Genomic DNA, 7,310 nt, shown 5'->3' on the forward strand with positions numbered 1-7,310 from the left:
AGTTGCAAAAGGATGGAGGAAAGTGGTCACTTTCCTAGAGGAAATGGTTTGGTTTAAGGATGAGGCAAGCGGGTGGGGGGGGTGTTTTCATGAAGTCAACTCTATGTAAGAGCATTAGGATGCCAAGGGAGTCGTTGAGATTTTAGATGGCAAGGGACGGACAAGATGCCTCTGGGGAGACCATGGGGGCTGATGCATGGATGAATGTGTTCCTGGAAGCGGAGGCAGGCACAACTTCAACCAGCTCGAAGCGCCCTCGATGACCAAAACGCAAGGGCATGCCATACGTTGTGGAGGATGACCGTGCAATTCCAAATTTCACCAAAGAGGATGCGGCTAAATGGTTCAAGTGGCTGAAACCAGAGCCTTTTGGCTTTTGTTTTGGGGTCCTGATTTTGCTTGTTTTGCTTACGTTCTTCATGAAATATGAAAATTATTGTGAAAGGGTTTGGCCTTTTTGTCGGGTGTTAATGTCCCCTTTTGTAAATATTGACTATCTAATGCCAATGGGGAATGGGAGATTAGGCAAGTATGTGTGTTTTTGGCCACTTAGTACTATGGCATATCTAAAACTTTTATCTCTGGAAGCTCTATCTTTACTTAATAAAATCAATATGTTACCTATCAAAAAAAAAATTACACTAGTCAATGGGTCCTTGGTCTACTAGTGAAGTTGAATTGCTCACAAAAAGTCCACCAGGAATCAAGTCTAGATAAGTGCAAGGCTCCAACTTCTTCAATACAATGTTTGAATAAAACCACCGCAGAGCCCAGGTGGAGGCTGAGCCTAAATTTCTCCAAGAAGATACAGGGCTTGCAGCGGGGGACGACGAACAGGAGAAGAATGGTGTTCAAGGTGGAGATGCATCTGCCCTCGTTACAACTGGATAAGAGCGTGACCTTACCTTCCTTTTCTAGCGATGTGATCATGATTTGGGAATAGTAGTTTGTTCTGGTTAAGTGCAGAATGTATTGAGGTAAATCAGCAACCTTTACGTGATGGGAGTGGCGTTGACTAATAATAATAATGGAAATGAATTTTTTTAATAATTTATGGTATCAAACAATTAAATTTTATTTTAATGACGGATGGTTTGTGATAGTATAATTATCTTGAACTTCATTTAAGAGAGATATACATGTCTTACCCTGCAAGATTTGAACATGTGATCTCATTTACCTCTCTTCCAAGAATATGGAATTTCTGTGAAATTTCTATGTTGTTTTCTTCCAATGCCAAGTATCGCACAAAGAGGCAAACACAATCACTATGATCACCAGTAATCTCTGCATGTACATATCCCGTCCTTAAAATGGTGAAAACGGCGTGTATCCCTCACTATTATTTTTCGCCTAACCAGCTTGGAAATGAACCTGGCAGCAGTGTGGCAATCTCCACATATGCGAAGGTTTTTGACTACTCTGATAGGTTTTCCGGGTTGTGTGCTAATGAGACCAAAAGCAATTGCCAGCTTTTCACTATGATAGTTGAGCAAGTGCTCCTTTTGCTTTTCCTCTACATCATGCAACACGAAGCTTGTATTGGGCACATACCCTGCTTCTTTCATTTGCTTGGTTAATTCTTTCAACACTGAATAGATCTCCTTCGTTTGGGGATGAGATTTATCTCTTGCAATAAATGTATGCACTCTGCTCCCAGCCTCAATCCAGCTCTGCCCAAGCTCTTTTTTCAGTCCTCTGTTGTCCAGCAATTTTCTTATCTTTTCCCTCTCCTCCCACCTTCCTGATGCAGCATAAAGATTTGACAAAAGAACGTATGTTGATGGATCTTCCGGTTCCAACTCAAGAATTCTTTCTGCAACAAGCTTTCCCAACTCAATATTTCCATAAATACAGCATGCCCCCAACAAGGGTTTCAATACAAATGCATTGGGCTTAAATGGCATTTTCGATATGACTTCCTCTGCCTCACTTAGGCGGCCAGCCCGACCAAGGATGTCAACCATACAAGCGTAATGTTCCAGCCTAGGTGTAATACCAAAGTCATCTTTCATGGAATCAAAGTAAACGAGCCCTTCATCTACAAGTCCCACATGGCTGCATGCTGCTAGTAAGCAAACCATAGTGATGTCATCTGGCTTTATACCTGAACCTTGCATTTGGTCAGCCAGTTTAAAAACCTCTTTGCCTCGGCCATGCTGAGCATGGCCAGAAATGATCGCATTCCATGAAACCACATCTCGCACAGAAATTCTTTTGAACACACTTTGCGCTTCCCCCAGGCTCCCACATTTAGAGTACAAGGTAACAAGAGCATTCTCCACTTTCACATCTGACCAATACATGTTTTTAACGCAGATAGCATGAATTTGCTTCCCCTGTTCAAGCAATGCCAAGCTACCGCAAGCGCCAAGGGCACTAGCATAAGTGAATTGATTTGATTGAAATCCCAACTCCTGCATCTGACGGAGCATTATCAAGGACTCTCCTCCTTGCCTATTCTGAGCACAACCTGTTATCACTGCAGACCATGTAACTGAATCTCGTTCAGGCATTCTATCAAACACCTGAAGTGCATCTTCCAGTATTCCACATTTAGCATACATGGTAACAAGTGCATTTCCTACATGGATATCTGAGTTAAACCTTAATTTGATGACATGGGCATGGAGTTGTCTGCCCTGTTCCGGAGCTACTAACATGGCACACGCCCCGACAACACAAGTACAAGTGAATTCATTAGGTTCTATTCCGGATCCGAGCATTTGGCTATATAGTTTCAGGGCTTTCTCCTCAAAACCATTATGAGAACAGCCAGCGATCATGGACGTCCAGGCGATCAAATTTCGCTGAGGCATTTTGTCAAATACTCGGCGTGCATCCTCTACGGTATTGCATTTCCCATACATATCAATCAGCGCAGTGCCCACACTCACATCCGACTCAAATCCGCTCTTAACAACATAACCCTGGACCTGCTTCCCACCCAAAAAAATGGTGAGACTAGTGCAAGCTGTAAGAATACTATTCAATGTGAACTGATTTGGCCTGACGTCTTCCCACATCATTTGCCTCAACAATCTCAGAGCCTCTTCATAATACCCGTTCTGAACGTACCCTGCAATCATGGTAGTCCAGACGACCACGTTTCGTTCAGGCATTTTGTCAAACACATCGCGCGCATCCAAAACGCTTGCGCACTTGACATACATATGCAGAAGAATGCTTTGCACAAAAGCATCCGATTGAAACCCAGAATGAATCACCTTGGTATGGAATTTCTTCCCATCGGCCAACGACTTCAGTCGAATACAATACTGCACAAGTTTAACATAGATTTGTGAATCTACCTTGGCTGTGTGAAGCACTTCCTTCCACAACATACCCACTTCCTTGGAGTCCTTGTTTATTGTTTCAGCCACTCTGCAAACTTAATTTCGATGAACTCTTATCTCCATGAAAAGATTGTGTCAGCTAATACAAATGGTTCTCTGTTTGAACTTGAACTTCAACCATGGATGGATCAGCTTGAGCAAGTGTCTGTATGGTTTTGTCGCAGAAAGTGCTACAACAGAGGGATGACAGAAGGCTATACGGACACAACTCCCCCCTCCTCCACTCTTAAACCACGGGCCTTCAGTAAGTTAACCAGCCTATTTTGGCTAGGAAAAAAATGAATGTTTAAATGAAATCTTCTAACAGTAAATTTTGTCGAAATTTTTTATTGAGAAACAATAAGAACCAAATTAAAAAGAGAAAATTTATTTGTGAAATTATGGGTAGTTTTTTGGTCAAATAACCTTTAGTGTTTATTTCAATCTCCTCTTTTTACAAAGTCTTTGCTGTTTTTTTTTTGTTAGTGGTTGTTTTACCAAAGTAGGATAAATTTCTTGTTCTTTTCATGTGTTTAAAAATCGTATGGAAATAATCTAGTTACTTAAATTTAAACAAGATTGGCATTAAGCAATTAATGGGAAAATAACATGACTCCACCTTTACAAATTGATACTAAAATTTAAGCTAGAGTTGCATGGGCTTTACCCTTTTTTATTTTTTAAGTAGTTATTGCTCCATTATAATAAGAAAAGATTTCAATTTATCTTCTCTCCCTAACATTAGAACACTTCCACTCTTTAAAATTTAAGTAGAAATTATAGGACATTTGAACATGGAGCTATTTGAACCTATTTTATTTGAGATAATATATTATTTTATAAAGTAATTAAATCAAGTTAATAGGATAAACTTTATAATAAAAGGAAATATAAATTATAAATTGTAATCACTTATTTAGATTTTAAAAAATGAAAGTTGAAGAATTATGTTGAATACTAGATTTTTATTTTTCTTTCCATTTTTGGGATCAAAATACATTATACATCAATCAGTAGGGAGAATACATGACTCATGAAACATGCAAGATAACCTAACAAAATGCACCTTTGACCAAAATTGAAAAAATTGAAAACACAACAGATTTTACTTAAACTTTTAGCATTTGTTCTTCATGATCTATATGTTTTATAATCAAAAATAGCAAAAAAATTGAAAAAACATCACTATATTTTTAGAGATCTGAAGAAAGAAAGAAAATTGACTTTTGGTGCATTCTGTCTGGAAGATAGTCAGCGACTACATTTTCTTTATTTCATTCAATTTAGTACACATAAAAATACATTAAACATACAAAAGATTAATCATAAATATTGAAAAATAGTCTATGTATCTTCATTCTTCTATTGATCATTATAAAATTATTTTCAATATATACATTTGAGAATTACTGAATAGTCTATTTTTAGAATTGTTGATTCTAAGAGGCTCACGCCTAAATAAGGGCATTTGGGGAGCTTAACACAAGCAGAGACAACTTTAAGAAAAACCCCCTCTATGAAAAAATTATAGATTCGTAGTGAATCCAACATTAGTTTCAGGGGAAAAAATAATTTCTATTAGCAATTTTTTTTTCAAAATTCGGAAAAGTTTAATGTTAGCAGCAATTTTTCTCCAACCAATTTTGTCCATTGTAATGGAAAAAATTATACTGTATGACACAATTTTTTCCATGTACTAGAAAAAATATAGATTGTATTAGGTGATTTTTCCCTTCTAATGAATATATATATATATATATATATATATATATATATATATATATATATATATATATATATATATAATGTGTTGGCGAATGTGCACTTTGAGACAACAAATAAGGTCATATCATCTGCAAATGACATGATTACTAAATGAATCGATGACTACAAATTGATCGTATGGTTATCAAATTAGTTGTCAGATTACCAAAAGATTACGATCAATATTAAATCGAGTATTGATAAGAAAGTGAGGTATCAAAAAGATGATACATATGTGGAATTTCCTATTGCATTTATGGTAAAATGGAAACTGGTCAAAAAAACATTCTTTAAAATGCAAACATCCTGCTTGCCATTATGAGAAACATAGTTGATTGCTAGAAATGGGATGGTCTGTGGTAGAGAGATCGTCAAAATAAAATTCAAGCCCTGTTGTTAACCCAAATTTGACTTAAGATGAGGATGAGAAGCAATGTGATATTATTATTGGGCTTATGGCAGCTTCACAAGTTCTCTGTGCTAATCCTAGGGATGTCATGAAAGAGCTATAAAAAGAGCAACAAAAGGAAGATCTTCGAGCTATGTTCACTGAAATGGGTTTTGACCTTTCTAATTTTGAAGAACAATTTGTAAATGTGGTGGAATAGGAAAACTAGAACTTTGATGCTTTTGGAATGTTTTTAAGGATAGAAGAAGTGTTACACAAAGAATCAATGGTTCGGGGTTTATTTTGTAAAATGTATTATCAAAAAATTTATAAAATGTAATGGTAAAAAACTTATTGCTTCCCATTTTTAGGGAAACCACAATCATTTTTGGTATAGAATATTATGAAAAGCAAACCCCTTTTTGATATTTCTGTGGCACAATATTTTCTTTTGGGCTCTAGTTCTTTTATAGTAATAGGATGATGTATTTGATTGTTACTTTCAAAACTTGTGTGAATCCTAATTTAATTTTCTAGTTAGTAAGTATTTTATTACAGTTAAAACTTTGGGTACATAGTACACATGCGAACTTGAATTACATATTTGAAGTGATGGTTTTTTTATAAATGTTTAAAACTTGTTGGTATTGGTATTTTTATATGTATCATGTGTCATCTCTCCAACATGCACGCAACATCCATCTACCATCCAATGATTTAATATCAACGGTTAATACTTTATTTTAGGCCAAACATCTCGAACAAAAACCTCAACCTTATTCAAGTCTCTAAAACTTGAGAAAACATCACTATATTTTCGAAGATTTGAAGAAGAAGAAAATTTTGACTTTTGGTGCATTCTGTCTGCAGGATAGTCAATGCCTACATTTTCTTTATTTCATTCAATTTTAGTACACATAAAAATACTTTAAACATACAAAAGATTATTCATAAATCTTAAAATATAATCTATGTATCTTCATTCTTCTATTGATCATTATAAAATTATTTTCAATATATACATTTAAGAATTGCTGAATAGTCTATTTTTAGAATTCTTGATTCTAAGAGGCTCGCACTTAAATAAGGGCAATTGGGAAGCTTAACACAAGTAGGGATAACTTTAAGAAACCACCTTTATGAAAAAATTATAAATTCGTAGCAAATCCAACTTTAGTTTCAAGGGAAAAAATAATTTCTATTGGCAATTTTTTTGCAAATTTTGGAAAAGCTTAAATTTAGAGGTGATTTTTCTCAAAACGATTTTGTTCCTTGTAATGGAAAATATATATACCATATGACACAATTTTTCCCACGTACTAGAAAAATATGTACTGTATTAGGTGATTTTTCCCTTCTAATGAAAATATATATATAATGTATTGGTGAATGTGCACTTGGAGAAAACAAATAAGATCATATCATCTGCAAATGACATGATTACTAAATGAATCGACGACTAGGAATTCATTGTATGGTTATCAAATCGATTTTCATATTACCAAAAGATTATGATTAGTATAAAATCGAGTATTGATAAGAAAATGAGGTATCCAAAAGATGACATGTATGTGGAATTTCCTATTGCAATTATGGAAAAATGGAAATTAGTCAAAAAAAAATTCTTTAACATACAAACATCGTGCTTACCTCTATCAAAAACATAGTTGTGATGGGGACACAACCCAAGAACATAATGGACACAACAGAAAAAGGAAAATTGTATTAACTGAAAAATAAGCTAGTACATTCAGTATAGAGAAAATAAACTTCAAAACATGCCCTAAGGGCTTACAATAGCATAAATGTGGAGATAATTTCTC

General features: G+C 35.3%; 1 pseudogene across 1 annotated transcript; it reads right to left on the reverse strand.

Annotated features, from left to right (window-relative positions):
* Positions 1 to 1,093: 1,093 nt before the first annotated feature.
* On the reverse strand, positions 1,094 to 3,676 carry LOC149562190 (pentatricopeptide repeat-containing protein At4g13650 pseudogene; annotated as a pseudogene). Its single transcript, XR_016363486.1, has one exon. The product of XR_016363486.1 is annotated as a pentatricopeptide repeat-containing protein At4g13650 pseudogene (transcript).
* Positions 3,677 to 7,310: the final 3,634 nt, after the last annotated feature.

The sequence above is a fragment of the Cupressus sempervirens genome, chromosome 4, assembly GCF_028749045.1.
Source record: "Cupressus sempervirens isolate cs-2001-9-10 chromosome 4, ASM2874904v1, whole genome shotgun sequence".
Taxonomy (NCBI): Eukaryota; Viridiplantae; Streptophyta; class Pinopsida; order Cupressales; family Cupressaceae; genus Cupressus; species Cupressus sempervirens.